The sequence below is a fragment of the Cryptomeria japonica genome, chromosome 10 (assembly GCF_030272615.1).
Source record: "Cryptomeria japonica chromosome 10, Sugi_1.0, whole genome shotgun sequence".
In the NCBI taxonomy this organism is placed as follows: Eukaryota; Viridiplantae; Streptophyta; class Pinopsida; order Cupressales; family Cupressaceae; genus Cryptomeria; species Cryptomeria japonica.
In genome coordinates this window covers 718,174,264-718,193,374 of record NC_081414.1, presented here as the reverse complement: position 1 = coordinate 718,193,374, position 19,111 = coordinate 718,174,264, and positions in this window count along the sequence as shown.

Here is a 19,111-nt window from a genome sequence, read left to right as displayed (position 1 = left end):
AAGGATGAATGGATTATTGACTTAGGATGCTCACATCACATGACTGGAGACAAAGGTAAATTCTTGAACTTTCAAGAATACAATGGAGGTTTAGTAATATTTGGAGATGACAAAGCCTGTTCAATCAAAGGTAAGGGTTCAATAGCTCTTGATGGTAAATATAACATTGACAATGTCTACTATGTTGAAGGATTAAAACATAATCTTTTAAGTGTTGGTCAATTAGTTGAAAAAGGTTTTCAATTACAATTTAAAAATGGAAAATGCAAAATCATGAATAGAACTGGTTTGGAAATTGCAACTGGTAATCAGACTAGAGGTAATATCTTTCATTTGAATAACAATGAAAAGGCATGCTTAATTGCACATATAGATGAAAGTTGGCTATGGCATAAGAGACTATGTCATGTAAATTTTGATTGCATGGTAAAAATCAATACTTCTAAGGCAGTTAGAGATCTACCTAAAATTGTGAAACCTCATAATACAATCCAATAATACCCTTGATTTAATTCATACTGATTTATGTGGTCTAGCCAGAACTAAAAGCTTACAAGGTGATAGATGTTTCATGCTAATTATTGATGATTATTCTAGAATGTGTTGGGTTACTTTTCTCAGAGAAAAATCAGAAACACTTGGGAAGTTCAAACTATTCAAAGCAATGGTTGAAAATGAAACTAGTAAGAAAATTAAATGTTTAAGATCAGATCAAGGAGGAGAATTCACATCTAAAGATTTTTAATACATTCTGTGAAGTAAATGGAATCAAAAGACAGTTATCAGCACCTCAGAAACCACAATGGAATGGAGTTGTTGAAAGAAAAAATAGAACTATTTTGGATGCAGCAAGAAGTATGTTATCAGAAGCAAATCTACCACATGTGTACTGGAGAGAGGCAGTAAGCACTATTGTCTATACATTCAACAAAGTTCACATCAAAGGTGAAACCGATAAGACCCCTCATGAACTATGGTTTGGTAATACTCCTACTCTTAAGTTTTTCAGAATTTTTGGAAGTAAATGTTATATTAGAAGAGATGAATATATTGGCAAGTTTGATCCTAGAAGTGATGAAGGAATATTTCTTGGTTATTCATCTAAGAGTAAAGTATATAGATGTTTTAATAAACAATTACAAAAAATTGTTGAGCTCGTACAAATGTAAAGATTGATGAACAATTCAGAGGAACTTCAAGGTATATAGACTCTAAACCGGAAACAGAAATTATGACAAATGGACCTACACTAAATCCACCGATACAGAAGGATGATCTAGTTACTCTGGTATCATCAAAGGATTCCACAGTAATTGAAGAACAACAATAGACTAAGACACCCCGGTATGTAAGACTGAATCATTCTGAAGATCAGATAATTGGAAGCAAATTTAAAGGAGTCATGACAAGAGGAAGATTGGCAAATGAAGAGGTATGTCTTATTTCTCAAATTGAACCATTATCTATCAATGAGGCATGTGAAGATAAATTTTGGATTAAAGCTATGGAAGAAGAATTAGGAGAAATTGAGAAAAATAATACTTGGACAGTAGTTCCCCGGCCTAAAAATAAAAATGTAATTGGAACCAAATGGGTATTTAGATACAAACTCAATGAAGATGGTAAGGTTGTCAGAAATAAAGCAAGACTAGTGTGTAAGGGATATTCTCAAAAAGAAGGAGTTGATTACAATGAAACCTTTGCACCGGTAGCCAGAAATGAGGCAGTTAGATTATTCTTGGCTTTTGCAGCTCACAAGGATTACAAAGTTTATCAAATGGATATTAAATGTGCATTTTTGAATGGAGATCTTGAAGAGGAAGTCTATATTGAACAACCTGATGGATTTTCCTTGACAGATGACAATGATATGGTTTGCAGATTAAGAAAAGTTCTATATGGATTAAAACAAGCTCCAAGAGCTTGGTATGCAAGATTGGATAAGTATCTTTTAAAGATTGGTTTTACTAAACGAAATGCAGATAGCAATTTATATTATAAAGTAACTAATGATGACATCTTGATTTTTGAAGTATTTGTTGGTGATATAATCTTTGGAGGAGAAGATGAATTATGCAAAGAATTTTCTCTTGAAATGCAGCAAGAATTTGAAATGTCTATGATCGGAGAAATAAAATTCTTTTTAGGATTGCAGATTTTACAGACTGATAAAGGCATATTTTTGAGTCAATCTAAGTACTTGAAAGAACTACTTAAGAAATTTGGGATGGAGAACTCTAAACTGGTAAGCACACCTATGACTACAAATGACAAATTATCTCAAAGGGATGAATCTACATCTGTTAATCCAACTAGATACAAATCTATGATAGGAGGTATACTATATTTGACACAAACCAGACCTGATATTATGAATGTAGTATGTATAGTTTCTAGATTTCAGAGTAATCCTAGGGAAAATCATGAATCAACAGTAAAAAGGATTTTTCGGTACTTACAAGGCACAAGAAATCTTGGATTATGGTATCCTAAAGATGAAAATTTTGATCTATATGCATACACAAATGCAAATTGGGCAGGAGATGTGGATGATAGAAAAAGCACCACTGGAGGAGCATTCTTTCTTGGAAAGAGATTAGTTTCTTGGTTAAGTAAGAAACAGAGTTGTACATCTTTATCAACAACAGAATCAGAATATGTTGCAGCAACAACAAACTGTACACAGGTACTTTGGCTTAAGCAAATGTTGAAAGACATAAAAGTAAAATGCAAGGAACCTATTACTATATATTGTGATAACACTACAACAATTGATATATCTAAGAATCCAGTATTACATTCTAAAACAAAACATGTTTCTATCAAACTGAATTTTCTAAGGGAAAAAGTTGAAGAAAAGGAGATAAAATTGGTTTATGTGAATACTAAAGAACAACTTGCAGATATTTTCACAAAACCTTTGACTAAGGAAACTTTTGAGTATCTCAGAGATCAGCTCAGAGTCATACCTCCACTGGTAGAGACTTAGACAATTGATGATTGTCATCAACCGATAGAATTAAAAGGACAAATCTTTTATTCCAGTATTTAATGAGGAAGCTACTTCTCAGGGGGAGTAGTTGGTATTTTTGTATGGACTTAAATTTTGTAGCTTTGGCATTTGATGTCAAAGGGGGAGAGATATATGGAAAAACACATTATCAATTGAGGAGAGATATCTATGGTGAAAATTGGTACAAGATAACATAAAATAACTCATGTTGCTTCCAGGGGGAGAGATTGTCACCTTGAGGAGATTGTTGGTTTTACACTTGGCATTTCTGTTTTGGCACTTTGATGGTTTTTCCATCTTGTGTTGCCATCAATGCTAAAGGGGGAGATTGTTGGTATTTTGGTATGGTTTTGTCATTGATGTCAACACCTACTAAATACACCTACTTTGGAGATCCAGCAACATTCACTGGCAAATAGTAAACTGTGCAACAGTTACCAGTATATGATTAACCAGCAAGATATAATATTCACCGGTACCTGGAATGACATGGAAGACACTTGGTAATGTCAAAGACATCATGTGGACACTTTATTTTGAAGTAATAATCATTGGTATATTCTTATTTGCATATTTTCTTTTACCGGCAAATAGGTCCAAGTTATCTAGGGTTACACTAGCAGGTTTATCTTTTCCAGATCAGCATGGCACGCTATGGAGATGATTTATTATTGTTGTAAATGCATTAAGCCGACATGTTCAATCAGTTATTGCATCGAATATTGTATTGTTTGTAAAATGTTTTTATTGTAATATCTTGTAGAGCCGACCTACTAAAATTGGTCTTAGGGTATGGTATAAATATAAGATCTTATTTGTAAGATCAAGTGTGGAATGCGAAAAAGATTCAAGTGAAAGTATATGCGAGATAAAGCAGAGGCATACACGAAGACATCATTTGAAGGTGAAGTTAGGTTTTTGTAGAAGCATATCAACATTACACCGGTACTGAATTCAGCATATGAAGATGCAATTTTGTGCAGTACATTCTTATTGGATTTAATCATCCAACTGTAGTCAGTGTGAATCCCATTTGTGATTGAGTAGTGAGCTCTAGGCTATTGGCCTTTCTGCATGTGCAGACCCCTCTTGTACACTTACTATCTGCAGTAGTATCATCTGATTGTGGGTAAGGTTTCCCACCGTGGTTTTTCCTTTACAGGGTTTCCACGTACAAATATTGGTGTCATGTGTTGTGGATGACTTTGTGCTTATGTTTCATGCATTAATTCTTACCGGTATAGAAATTTATTGTTAACACTGTCTACTGGCATACTTAACTGATTTACCAGTATTAAGCATTAAGCTGGTTAATAAGTTTTTGGTTTGAATTTATTAGACAACTGATTCACCCCCCCTCCTCTCAGTTGTCTCCAGGACCTACAAAACCCTCATCTCACAATTACAAAATTATATAACATGATAAAAAGATCGACCATCAGACCAATATAATGATATACGTGACATAACATAGACCTAAATCAAATTTCTAAATGCTCATCACCATTGGAAATCATGCCAAGATCAACTGCAACACGCTACTGTTAGGATTCCCAAAGATACTGAGAGGGGGGGTGAATCAATATCTAACCGATTAATGAATTTACTTGATTTAAAACATGTAAAGCATATCAATACTGTGTATCGGTAAACCAAAAATAATGCAATAAGTAAGAATAACAACAACCGCATAAAAAGAACACCATAACACAGTAGTTTGACGAGGAAACCTGGTGTGGGGAAAACCTCGGTGGGATTTGTGACCCACAATATTCACTTACTGGCTAATAAGGGAATACTACTGTTTTACAAGAGGGGTCTGCACATGCAGGAAGACCAAGTGCCTAGAGCTCACTACTCAATTACAAAGGAAGTCACACTGACTTACAAAAATGGATTATGCAAATCCAATGTCTTGTACTGCCTCAAATTAGCATATGCTATGCCAGATCCAGTACCAGTTTTATCTCTGCTTCATACATAAACCCTTAACCTATAATTCACATGTTAGGTTTGCATAATTTTGCCTATTCCATTATTACAAAATTTTCTACAATGATCTCATACATATATGAGTCATATTACAACTCGCCATGTCGGCTTACAATGATTTTACAATTAATTACAAAATATATTATCAACAAAATTCTTGTCACCTTGGGTGTCGGTATCCTTCCTTTCACTGTCGGTGTTCTGTGTGCCGGTGTAGAGTTTGTCGTTGCAGGTGTCGGTAAATTGTCTTGCCGGTATCATATGATTTCAAGGTTGCCATCAATGAAAAAACCTTCAATCACCTAAAATTTCTCATTGGAGTGTGCATTTGCCAACAATCTCCCCCTTTGGCATTGATGGCAACACTCATGAGAAAAAATCAACAAGTTTCCAAAATTGATATCCAAAAAGGTTTGCCAAAAAAAATGTTTTACCAAAACTGTGTTACCAAAAAAAATAATAAGCTCCCCCTAAGCTGATGGTGTCATCTGCTAATCATTTTTCTCATTGCTTCTACTCCCCCTTTGACATCAATGACAAAGGTTAGCATTCGCTGTCAGTGGAGTCCTGCCTAGATTCTTGTAACCGGTGGGTTACAATCTGAAAAATATATGTCAAAATTAAATTTATGTCGTTGCTGAATGTTTTATTGTCTTTTATAGCCTCTTGGGTTCTCTGCACTATACCGGTGAGTATGTGCATTTGCTCTTCCAGTGTCTTCAATCCGAGAACCAGATCCTCAGATATTTCTTTTCTCAAAGAAATAAGATACTCTAGTCTTGGACCAAGTCTGCATTTTAAGTCCTTTGCTTTGTCTTTTATTTTGTGTTTTTCATTTTCCAGTTTCCTTATTTTCTCTTCCTGTTCTACAATTTTCTTCTCTAGTTCCAAAAATGAGTCTGATGTTCCAATTAGATTATCAACAGTATTGTTGATCTTATCCTGTGCTTTTCTGATTTCTTTGTCAAGATCCTCCGTTAATACATCCATTTTGCAAGTGTCTTTGTACAATTTCTTGAAGTAAAAAATGATTTCACCAAGTTCTGGTAAAAGGGTGTCCATCTCTCCCTTGTTCTTCTTAACTATATCCTCAAAGAATTTTTCTTTTTCCTTTATCAATCTCTCCTTAAATGTATCCTCATTTATTTTGTCTAGTGTTATTAGGTTATCGGTTATATACTTAGACAATGTGTCTAATTGGTTCAAAGAATCTTTGTTGTCTATGTTACACTTTGGAGCTAACATCTTCAAAATTGGTAAAGTGTCATCTATAGCCTTATAGGTTTGTGTATTGCACTTTGTTATTTTCTTTATTGAATCTAATAAGACCTCAGTTACATTAGTAGGTTTGAATTCTGTCGTGGCTGTACCAGATGATTGTCCAATAGTTTTTACAATCTATAACTCATCGGTTGTAGTTTTAACTTTACTTTCCTCTTTCTCTGGAGGATCTGTTTGGGTTTGCATTTCTACAAACAAAATTTTAGGCTTATCCTTTTGGGCCAGTGGCATTGTCTCTGTTTGTACATGTGAAGGAGCTTGTTGCTCTACTTGTTTCTCTATGTTGTCTACTGTCAGTTTTTCTTCTGTGCTGCCTGTTGCCGGTGACTCAGTTGGTTTTTCAGTTTCAGTAGATGCTGGTGTCTTAGTGGATGCATCAGTATGCACATCTGTGGTCTTTGCCTTTCCAGTGTCTGGGGGTTCACTTGATTCTTTAGTTTGTTTTAGTTCCCCAATTTTAATGTTTTCTGCAGTAATATTTCCTGTCGGTGGCTCTGTTGCTACATCTGATTGCTCAATTGATTCCTTATCTACCACAATATTGACTTCCTGAGTGTCAATGTTCATTGTATATAACACCTCAGAATTAGGATTTTTATCCTTATGTGGTGTGTCCCTACTCTCAGTTGCTGGTTGATTATCTGTAGTGTCTACCGGTGGAGTTTCTAGAGGTGGTGGGGGTAAGTTGTCTGTTACTTTTATACTGGGATGTCCACCTACCTTACCTTTTCCTTTGTCCCTATCCTTTTGATATACCTTGAAGGTTTTAGGTTTTTGATACTCTTCCTATTTCTCTTTTTCTACCAAGAATATGTCGCATGCATTTGTTGTTTCCTCTGTTACCTCATTCACTCTTCCTACCATCAGTGCTACATGTCAGTGAGTAGTTGAGAATACTGATTGGTTAGCCTCAGAGATTAATTGATCCATCTCCTGAGGTGAGTTAACATGATGCAATGCAAGTAGTTTTTCAATCTTTATTTTCTTATCTAGCTCAATAATAGCTACTCTTCTAGCTTCCTGTTATATAGATGTGCTGGTATTTCATGAACAACTTGCATAAAAAAATTCTTGAAAATATCTAAGTGTAAGATTACACTGTTCTCTACTTTCTTCTTGTCATCAATGGATGATGTGTCATATAATTTGTTGATGTTCTTCAACTTTCCATCCTCTATAATTTCACTAAGAAGTCTTTCAATGGGAGCAATAGTTTGTTGTGTCTTCTTCTTAGGAATCATCTTGTTCTTTGGAGTTAATTTCTTTGTTGGGGGCCTCACTGCCTGTTGCTTCTATCTTGTCCTCTAAGTGTAGGAGAAGGTGCTAGTGAAGGTTTTCTTTTCCTGTCAACTCTTTTAAATATAGCTAGTATGTCACTTTCTGAGGAAGTTCCAATCAGTGAAAGGTGAGTTTCCAGTAGAAGTGCTTCTAACTCATTTTCAGTAATACCAGTTCGATTTAGTACATCTTCCTTAATAGCTTTTGCTTGCCGGGTTCCTTTTCTAATAGTTGCCTCAACCTTCTTAACCTTTTTCCTTGATTGAATTTGGCTTTCTATAGTTTCAACACTACCAAATACTTTTTCTTCAGGTTCCTTAGGAGCTTCCAGGAGGGCTTTTGCATAAGTTTCTATTATGTTGTCATCAGTTTCATACCCCATTTCAATTACCCAGATGGTTCTAGGAATAACTGCTTCCATCCAAATTTCATCTTTCTTTATTACAAAACAGATTTCTTTTTGGTACTTGTCCACAATAGCTTGTGATAACATTACTCTTGTTTTCATTCGAGCCTTTAGTGCTTGAAAATGCTCATTTATGGCTTTCTCCTTGTTCTCTCCCATATTGTTCAACAATTCTAATAGTTGTTTTCCTATCGGTATATCAAATCCAAAATCTTTAGTACCAATATCGGGTACTTGTTTGGTTATGTATAGCATTAGACAAACAAGTAGGTTTCCAAATCTGAATGTTCCTTTCTTTTCCCTTTTGATCTTTCTTAGATTGTCTATTATCTCACCTTTAAGCCATTCACATATGTTTATCCTTGCATTATCATTTACCATATCATAGGCACTTTTAATACACATGCTAGAAACTGAGTTTAACCTATTTGCATGTGTAGCCTTGTAACCTAAGATCATACTAATAAATTTGATATTTACATCCTTTACATCATTTACCCTAAGTGATCTCTTATCAAATGTTGCACCGGTTAGGTTTGTTACTAAGTCATTTGAGACCTTAGTTTTGTTAGGTCTGTTGCCGGTGGAGGGTAACCCTGTTACTGCTTTCAGTGATTCTTTTGTGATCTTGTGAATAGAGTCTAACTAGAAAAATTCATCATGTACCCTACTTAGCACAATCCTTATGACATCCTTGGGGAAGTCCGGGATACTAAGAATTTCTGTGAAACCTAGGGTTTCTACTATCTTGTGTTCAGGTTTGACATTTTCAGATTCATCACAGATTACATTTTTATACATACTCTTAATTTCATCATCACCTAGTTCATCAATATGACAATGTATATACATTCTAGGGTCTTCATCATATACTACTCCTTTAGGGATTTGAGAGAATGCACCTATGCTATCATCTTTCTTATCAATTTCGGGAACTAGTTGAAAAACGGGTCTAGGTTGCTTAACAACTTTAACAACAGTAGGGTTTGCAATAAATTCGGGGTGGATGAAGATGCCATAGCTATAAATACCTTGATCTACCTTAAGGATGAGTGATTTGATAGATTGCTTCGCTTCTTTTCTTGGAATGCCTTCGCTCGTGAATTTTTGCGCTCTCAAAGATTTGAATGCTCAGTGAATGAAAAATGGAGCCAAAATACTTGCTTTATAATGTTATTTTCGCCATCTACCACTTTTAATGCTTGCCGGTTAAGTCACAACTTAACTCATCTACCGGTATAGAAGTAATTTCAACTTCTCACCATCAACCGAGGGAATAATAGCATGTTTTTCACTTAGTTGCTAAACCCCAAAAAGATTTCTTTCAGTTGGATGAAGAGTCTCCTGCCGATAAAGTGTTACCTTGTTCTGCCGGTGGAGGAGTATTCCCATCAACATTTTGATTTGACTTTTTGATCCATTTTTTTGAGAATTATTATTATTGCTTTACCTCTTCAACCTTTTCTTTACCTTTCAAACTAGGACCTTTGTTATTTGCCGGTGAGGACTCGCTTCTACAAAATTTAGCAATATGTCCAATCTTGTTATAGGCATAACAAGTCACATTGTTTTTCTGAATAGCTTTTCCATATCCTATGCCAGTATGTGCTCTGCATTGATTAGATATATGTCCAAATCTTCCACAAACATAACATTTTACATTCATTCTGCAATTCTCTGAATTATGACCAATTTTGTTGCATTTAGAACATTGATTCATGGGTGTATTAGTGCTTTGATAATTTCTAGATCTACACTGATTTTCTCTATGACCATACTTGTTACAGTTAAAGCATTTTCTATTAAATTTATAAGCATTTGGTTGCCTTACCGGTTTGCTATGATCATGTGTGTTTGTAGTACCAGAGCTTTCACCAACTTCAAAGCCAAGGCCATTAGTGTCACCATTAGGTTTCTGATTCTTTAGCATGTCACCAAGTTCTTCTAAGCTTTTCTTGAATTTTTCCTTGTGTTGATTTGTGGTAGCCAGTTCTCTTTCCAAGATTCCTTTTTGTCTTATGAGTTCATTTGAGTCATTTTGTGTATGCATCAGATCTGTCTTCAACATATCATTTTCATGACTAAGTCTTGTGTTTTCATTTGCAGCATCATTCAGTCTTCTAGTCAAGTCTTCTTCATTTTTCTTTCTATCTTCAATTTCTTTTCAAAATCTCATAGTCATATCCGGCATTTCATTCTTTGTTGTACTGTTTTCTTGTCTTAGCTTGTTTACTAGATCATTAAGAGTTTCCTTTTCATCATTCTCATTCTAAATCTTTTCACAAAGTTCTCTTCTCTTATTTCTTGCAATGGTAAGATTTTTTGAAGTGCTTGAATGATATCCCGAGCAGCCTTTAGATCATCTTCAAGTTTGATAATCTTCACCTTTTTTGCATCATAGTCTGAAAGAGCTATTTTCAATTGTTCTCTCAAGTTTTTCATTTCTACCAGTGACAAGATCTTCCTCAAGCTGTTAGGCTTCTGAAAATAGAGGACTAGGCTCTGATACCAATTGTTAGGATTCCCAAAGATACTAAGAGGGGGGGGGTGAATCAGTATCTAATGAGTTACTGAATTTACTTGATTTAAAAAATGTAAAGCATATCAATACTGTATACCGGTAAACCAGAAATAATGCAATAAACAAGAATAACAACAACCACATGAAAAGCACACCATAACACAATAGTTTAACGAGGAAACCCGGTGTGGGAGAAACCTCGGTGGGATTTGTGACCCACAATATTCACTTACTGGCCAATAAGGGAATATTATTGTTTTACAAGAGGGGCCTGCACATGCAGGAAGGCCAAGTGCCTAGAGCTCACTGCTCAACTACAAAGGAAGTCACACTGACTTACAAAAATGGATTATGCAAATCCAATGTCTTGTACTGCCTCAAATTAGCATCTGCTATGCCAGATCTAGTACCGGTTTTAGCTCTGCTTCATACATAAACCCTTAACCTATAATTCACATGTTAGGTCTACATAATTTCGCCTATTCCATTATTACAAAATGTTCTACAATGATCTCATACATATATGAGTCATATTACAACTTGCCATGTCGGCTTACAATGATTTTACAATTAATTACAAAATATATTATCAACAAAATTCCTGTCGGCCTAGGTGCCGATATCCTTCCTTTCACTATCGTTGTTCTGTGTGCCGGTGTAGAGTTTGTCATTGTAGGTGCCAGTAAATTGTCTTGCTGGTATCATATGATTGCAAGGTTGCCATCAATGACAAAACCTTCAATCACCTACAATTTCTCATTGGAGTGTGCATTTGCCAACAACTACACCACTAGAAATGCTGGATAAAATGAAAAAACATCACCGGATCATGAAAATCACCAAAAAATCACACAACGATCAATGCGAAACATCAAAACAAATAGGACATAATTAGGAAACACCATCAAGCACATTAGAATCATCAGTAACAACCACAACAACACAAATTATCAAATCTTTTTTGAGATGCAGGATTGTTTCAAAAGCTAAATATGATAGGCACGATAAATTTATTCCATAAAAGAGTATGGGGGATATAAGATCCAGGAGGAGATGAAGGATTGTTTCAAAAGCTGGCATTATTCCACCAATAACATCACCATTAGGAATCTTTGGAAGTTCTCTTTTGCCCATATCCTCTGGGGGATATGGAAAGAGAGAAATAATAGAATATTTTGGAATGACATTAACACCTCTAAAGTGGTTTGGGTCAAGATAAAAAATATCTGTGTTAAGAATGTAATGGCCAGGGGAGTGAATAGTTGTACCAGTAAGGAGGAGTTTGATGTTCTCAAAATATGGAATATCCTAGCCTCTTTGGGTTCTAACATCAACCAAATTAATAGAAGCTTATGTTGCTGGTCCTTTCCCCCCAGTGAGTGGTTCAAGGACAACTTTGATGGGGCGGCGAAAGGAAATCCAGGTCTGGTTGGTTGCGGTGGTATCATCCGAAATGAGGTTGGCTTTTGCATTGGAGCGGTGGCCTATCCTTTAGGTATTCAAACCAATCATATGGTGGAAGATATGGGGGCACTTCAATCTATTAAATTGGCATCTAATTTAGGGGTCAAAATGCTTTGGTTGGAAGGGGACTCTAAAAACATCATTAACTACCTTCTCAGTAATCATCAACCTTCATGGACTATCAATAACATCATTGAGTCAGCTAGAGAGCTGATTCAGGGGTTTCAAAAATGCCACATCACACATGTCTACAAAGAGGCTAACCAGAGTGCTGACTGGGAAGCCAATGTGGCAGTACGGAGTGAGACAATTATTACCTGGAAAGGTGAAAGGGAGCTACCAAGTGTGGCATGTGACATCTTAATTTATGAAAGATTGCATGGTAAGCAGGGACAAATTTGATATCATTTCCCAAATTATAAGTAGACGTTGTGGTAGCAAGCACTGGTTCTATAGGCTACTAAGAAGGAAGTACAACAATCATTATAGGTTAACTTCACATGCTTTATGGGCATTTTTATCCCTCTTCAACAATAGTAGATCAGAAACTCCTATAGAACATGAACTAGTTATCACAAAGAGCTCGTTGTCAAGGAAAGAATCAAGTGGGAGCTACAGATTACTGGTATCAATAGGATCATTGGGGGTAAATGAAAGAGAACAGAGGCTACCACCATTGAGAAATAGAAGAGTCATCCACAAGTTTGGGCTATCCTTCAAGTGTCCAAAATGACAGATTTTATGGAAAATATGCAGGAGAAACGACCCAAAATCATGAGAATCTTCAAGAAGGGCTGGAATGAAGGGGCATTAACCATTGGAAATAGGAAGTTCAAGGTGATCGAAACTATGATAGTGGAGGCAACTAGTCTTCCAATGGAGGGCATCAAGTTCTACAAGGAGAGAAAGATTTCAGATGTTGTTGTTAAGAAATTTTTGAAGAATGAGGAGGAAAGAGCTAGACTGGTGAAGGCCAACAATACCTACTTTTTGCCAAAGGTAATTAAGTTAATTTGGAGAAGGGTTCTGCTTGCTATTATGGAGTTTATCATGCTTGATGGTAGATACACTAAGGTTTACAACTACCACTTTATTTTACTTAATCATTTTAGGTATAAAGATAAAATTTCTTTTTCTTATTATCTTTTTTGTGCTCTTAATGTGGGGATCAAGGATGCAATTTCCAACCCCAGTATTAACCCTGCAATGCATGAAGGTTTGATGGTGATTCTGTATAATCACATCAAGAACATGACTGTCCAGTTGAATATAGCTAAGATTTCTAACTCAGAAGAGGATTTTGATGATTCTGATGAGGAGGAAGGTGATGGCTATGATACGGAAGGGGAGACAAAGGATGACCCTCTAATTGTTGGGTCAAGCAGAAGAAACCAAAATATAGAGAAGGGGAAACAAATCAAAGTGTTTGCCAAAAAGAAGCAAAGAGGGGAGGACGATAGTTGGTGTGAGGAGGAGTATGGGACTGACAATGACATGGACACTGGAAGTGAGGGGGTCCAAACCCTTATGAGCTTGAAGTAGAAAAAGAAGACTTCTAAAAGAAAGGAAGTGGGCACCAAGGATTGGTCACCTCTTAGGACTGATTTAAAGGAGAAGGGATTAATGGGGGAGGACATGACAACGAAAGAAGCTCAGAGCTCTGAGGAAAGGGAGGTTGGACTGGAGGTTAATCTTAACACTACTGGTGATAAGAACCAGGAAGAGAATCACTTGAATATTAATCTTTGCATCAATAACGGAATGGAAAGCCTCAAACAAGTGCTTAGCTGAGTGCATAAGGAAATTGATGGCATCAAAACCAGGCAAGCTTAGGAAGCGATGAAAATTGAGACATTACAAGATTTAGGCTCTGGAAAGTTCATTTCCCTTCTGGAATGTCTAAGTGAGCTCACCAAGGAGATTAGTAACGCTGAGGAGATTATCAATGCCAATCGCAAAATCTTTCTTGGCCTAGAAAATAGAGCAGGAGAAGCTGAAAAGAGACTTGATGGTATTGAGAAAATGCTAAAAAAAATAGGGGAACAAAGCCACAAGATTCTGAAGGCTACCTCGGCCAGCATGAAAGCCCTTATCTACAAGCTGGAGAACTATAAGGGGATAAGGTCATGGTGGGTATTATTGATGTTAGGATGACACCCTAGATGATAGGGACATAGGGCCAGGGAGAAGAATGAGAGCAAGCACTAAAAGGATGCAAAGCCATAGTAAGGAGATCAAGGAGATTAAGCGGGCAATAGAAAACATGGAACAGATGGAGCTTGAAGCGGCAAAGATGCTTCATAAATTAACCTAAGCCTGGACTACTATTGGTTCTTTTTTGATCTGTAATCCACGTTCTCTTGTTTGTTGGCATTTGGTTTTCTAGCTGCCTTTCTTTTGTTTGCTGGATTTTTATTGTGTTGTAATGTTTATCTTTTGATTTTCTGACTATATTGGGTTTCAGGGACCCATTAAAACCTGTTTTCCCATATTAAAAAAAAACTGTCATGAAGAAAGATAACTTATGGAGAACCAAATCATGAACCATCTACAATTAAGATACACAAGACCATCCCAAACAATCTCCCAAAATCTTAGCTCAAGATCTCATCACACTGAAATATACAGGAGGAAATACTAAACTCTGCAAAGCACTGATCAACAAAACCAAACTGCAAACTGAATCATATGATATGATAAGCTTCTCGAATCACTGAAACCAATACAAAAGAATATAATGATACTAGAGATACTCCATACACAAAAATATTATCCCAATAGATTAATTTGCAATCATCGGAGCAATAAATCATAGGAATATGTTGACATCAATGACAACAATATATCCTAGCAGCGACAATGTCCAACACAACTAACCAAGAATGGCAAATATAGACACATACCCTATCAAAGTAGTGATGGAAGAAGCATTGACAAAAAAAAGGGAAGAGATGATGAGTCAATTCTCTTAAATTCTTCAAAATACCTAATAATAAAGCACAAAACAAAACCATTCATTAGTCACACTCCTTTCAAGGTGTAGGTAAATTTTGATATTATGAACTTTGAAGGTAAAATTGATGTAGATGTTGTGGATGAATGGTTAACAAATCCAAATAGATATTTCTCTATTAATACTTTTTCCAACATTGGGAAGATAACATTTTCTCTCCTCAAAGTTGAATTACATGTGAAGCAATCATGGGAAAGAAAACTTATTGGAGATTTCTAGAAGTATGTTGTAAATATGTGCTTGAGAGATGTGTTGTCATTGATGTCAACATATTTTTCTGTCTGTGACAGTGATGCAGTGAAGTTCAGTGAGTTGTTTTGTTTAGCATGTTGATGATCAAAGTTTGTGGATTAAAGGGTTTGTAGAGGATTGTGTATAGATGATTCAGTACAATTTTTTAGAGGTCCACATGAAGATTTGAGTGAGTTATGGGTATCTGTGTTGTGGCTGGTTTTTCTGTTGCTCTGTGGTGACAAAGTGTCAGTATTTTGATCTGCATTTCTCTGCATTGTAATATCTTGATCTACGGATTTCAAGAAATGTTTGGGACATTGATTTGTATCTTCAATTCAGATGGTTCATGATATGGAGCTCCACAAGTTATTTTTCCAATTTGATAATCATTGAAGTTAGTGTTCTTGAAGTTTGGTATGATGATGATATGATTCTAGTAATTTGTGTCAAAACACATGTTGCAATGGTAATTCATGATGCTTGTGGATATTTCTAGATCGTGTCCCTTTTCTGTTGGTGGTCTCTATTGATCGTTGTGCGTGTAATTGATGATTTTCTCCAGTGTGTTATTGTTCTTCATATTTATGGCTGACCAGATGCTTATAGCGTGTTGTGGATATTCGATGCATAATTCTTGGAGGTGTTTCATGTTCGAGGTGGTAGATTTGGGTATGTGTTATGTCTTGGCTGACATTGCTTGGTCTACATGTGATATTATAGTGTGTTTGGTTATATCTTTGTAATTAGGAGGTGAGTGTCGAGCCGACCTTGATGATCTTCACAAGGTTGATGTCATGTATAAATAAATGTAATATATTTATAAGTGAGTGTATCGATGAGAATCAAAATGTATGTGTGCTTAATGTATATATCTTTCGGAGGTAGAGAAGAAGTGTGAGAAGAAGATGTTACGTGCTTAATTGGAACTGTAACTAGGCATTAAGGAGATGCTATTCTTCAGTTCATGATCTTCTGGATGTGATCTGAATCTATTTGTAAGACAGAGAGTCTTCCCTGGGTTGTAGCCCTTCTTATTTTTGAGAAATGAACTCTAGGCAGTGTGCCTGAATGCATGTGCATTCCCCATTGTAATACTTCTATACTTTAATCAGAGTATCATCTTATTGTGGGTGTGTTCCCATCATGGTTTTTCCCTTGACTGGGTTTTCCATGTCAAAAATCTTGGTGTTATGTGTATTCTTGATGTATTGTTGATTCATGATTTCATGCTTAATTATCAAAGCTGAGATTGAGTTTAATTTGTGTATGTTTTTGAGACAAATGATTCACCCCCCCTCTCAGTTGTCTACCCAGAATCAGAGCTATTTCATCAATTGGTATTAGAGAAGGTTCCTCCAAAGAATCTTAACTGCCTAAGGTGACCCAAGATGGCGAATTACAAGAGGGACAATCTGAGATTTGATGGTACTAACTACTCTCTTTGGAAGAGCCACACAATGTGTCATTTGAGATGCATTGGTGAATCTTACTGGACTATTACAAAAAACAAGTATATTGTTCCTATGAATGGACCTTCAACTCCGGATGAGATAAAGGAAGTTGAATGCAATAATAGGGCTAAGGAAGCATTGTAGAGTTCTCTAATTGATTCTCAGATGACAAATGTTATGGAATTGTAGACTGATCATGAGATTTGGAAGAAATTGGAAACTTTTTATGAAGGAGACAGTTAGGTGAAGATTGCTAAGTTTTTAGAGCCTAAAAGGAAAGTATGAGATGTTGAGGATGGGCGAAGATGAGAACATCACTTCTTTTATGTAGAAAGTGAATGAACTCATGTGCAATATTAGACGTGTCGGTGGAAAGTTGGAAGAATCAAATGTTGTTGCTAAAGTCCTCAAATTCTTACCTGCATCCTACAAACACAAAGTTGTTGCTATTGAGGAGATCCAGACTGTGAGAGATATGACCGGAGGCATGTTGATTGGTAAGCTATCAACATATGAATTAAGTAAGTTTGGTGATTCTCTTCCTAAGGTAGAATTTGTATTCAAAGCCATTGTTTTTGGAAAGGATAAGAAAATATATGATCTGGGATAAAGTTCTTCAAGGTGGATATCTAGATATGAGAAGGGGAGAAAGTAAATAGAAGAAGAAGAGTGAGACCTTAAGGAGATTGAAATACTTATTGTCAGGAGATTGCCTAAAGGAGACGATAAGTATGAAGGAAAGTTGCCTCTTAAATGTTTTTCTTGCAATAAGATAGGTCATTTTGCCTCAAGGTGTCTGGAAAGAGTCCCTAGAAAAAATTTCAAACCTAAAGTTCAGAAGAGATGTTATTATGCTGCTGATGAAGGCATGTTAGATGATTAATCAGATAAAAGAAATACAAGTGATAATGAGTGGGTGTTTATTGCTATCAAGGAAGATGGTCCAATGTCTACTGATTCTGCTAGCTACATCTTTGGCTGCATAGTTTGAAGAGAAACATGAATGGGTGATTGACAGTGGATTGTGTCATCATATGACAAGTGATAAGAGTAATTTTGTGAGTTTGGAAAAGTATGAAGGTGGAGTTGTGAAGTTTGGTGATGATAAAGCTGGTATAATCCGTGGTATAGGTTCCATTTATCTTGATGGTAAGAACAATATTGATAATGTCTTGTATGTAGAAGGCCTAAAGCATAATCTTTTGAGTGTTCGACAAATGATTGACAAGGGATATGATCTTCAATTCAAGAATGGCAATGTATAATCTTGGGTAGCTCCGGAATAGAGATTGCATCAAGTACAAAGACTAAACGTAATATCTTTCATTTAAATAGTGATGGTAAAACATGTTTGATTGTTTAGGTTGATGAAAGTTGGTTATGGCATAGAAGGATGTGTCATGTGTGAATTTTGATAACATTTTTGAGTTACTCAGGTTGTGAGAGATCTTCCTAAGTTGATGAAACCTACTAACCCTATGTGCAAGGAATGTCAGTTAGGGAAGCAAACCAGAATTTGTTTCAAGAGTAAGAAGCATTTTTCAAGTGGATTATTGGATCTTGTGCATATTGATTTGTGTGTACCTTCTAGAATTAGAAGCTTGCAAGGAGACATATATTTCATGTTGCTAATTTATGACTATTCAAGGATGATGTGGGTTACTTTCTTGAGGGAGAAGTCTGAAGCTTTATAAAAGCTCAAGATTTTCAAGACTATGGTTGAGACTGAGATAGGTTTGAAGCTGATGTGTCTGAGATCTAGCAGAGGTGGTGAATTCAATTCCGATGAGTTTAATGTAGTTTGTGAAGAGCATAGGATAATAAGACAATTGTCTAATTCGAGAACCCCTCAACAAAATGGAGTTGTGGAAAGGAAGAACAAAACCATTCAAGAAGTTGCTAGAACAATGATGTTACAAGGAAATGGTTTGCATGCTTATTGGATAGAAGCTATGAGTATTATTGTTTACACTCTCAACTAGGTGCATATCAAAGGTGATACCGATAAGACTCCTTATGAATTATGGTTTGGTCATGCTCCTACTGTTAAATATTTTAAATTTTTTGTAAGTAAATGTTATATCAAAAGGGACAGATATCTAGGGAATTTTGATGCTAGATGTGATAAAGGAATATTTCTTGGTTATTCTACTAAAAGAAAGGCCTACCAGTGTTATAATAAGAGACTGGGGAAGATTGTTGAGAATACTAATGTTAGGGTTGATGAAAGCAATGAGAGATAATATAGATCTTGTAGTTATGATTCATATGATTTGAGTTACAGTGCAAACAAAGGGAGGCAACCTCAAACACAAAATCAAGTTCATATCATTTCGATGAATCTAGTAACTCAAGGAGAAGGGACTAGTGCAAGTGCTCAAGAGTCCAAAATTCAAGAAAATACTAAGAATCCCAAGTATGTAAGATTGAATCATTCTGAAAATCAAATTATAAGTGA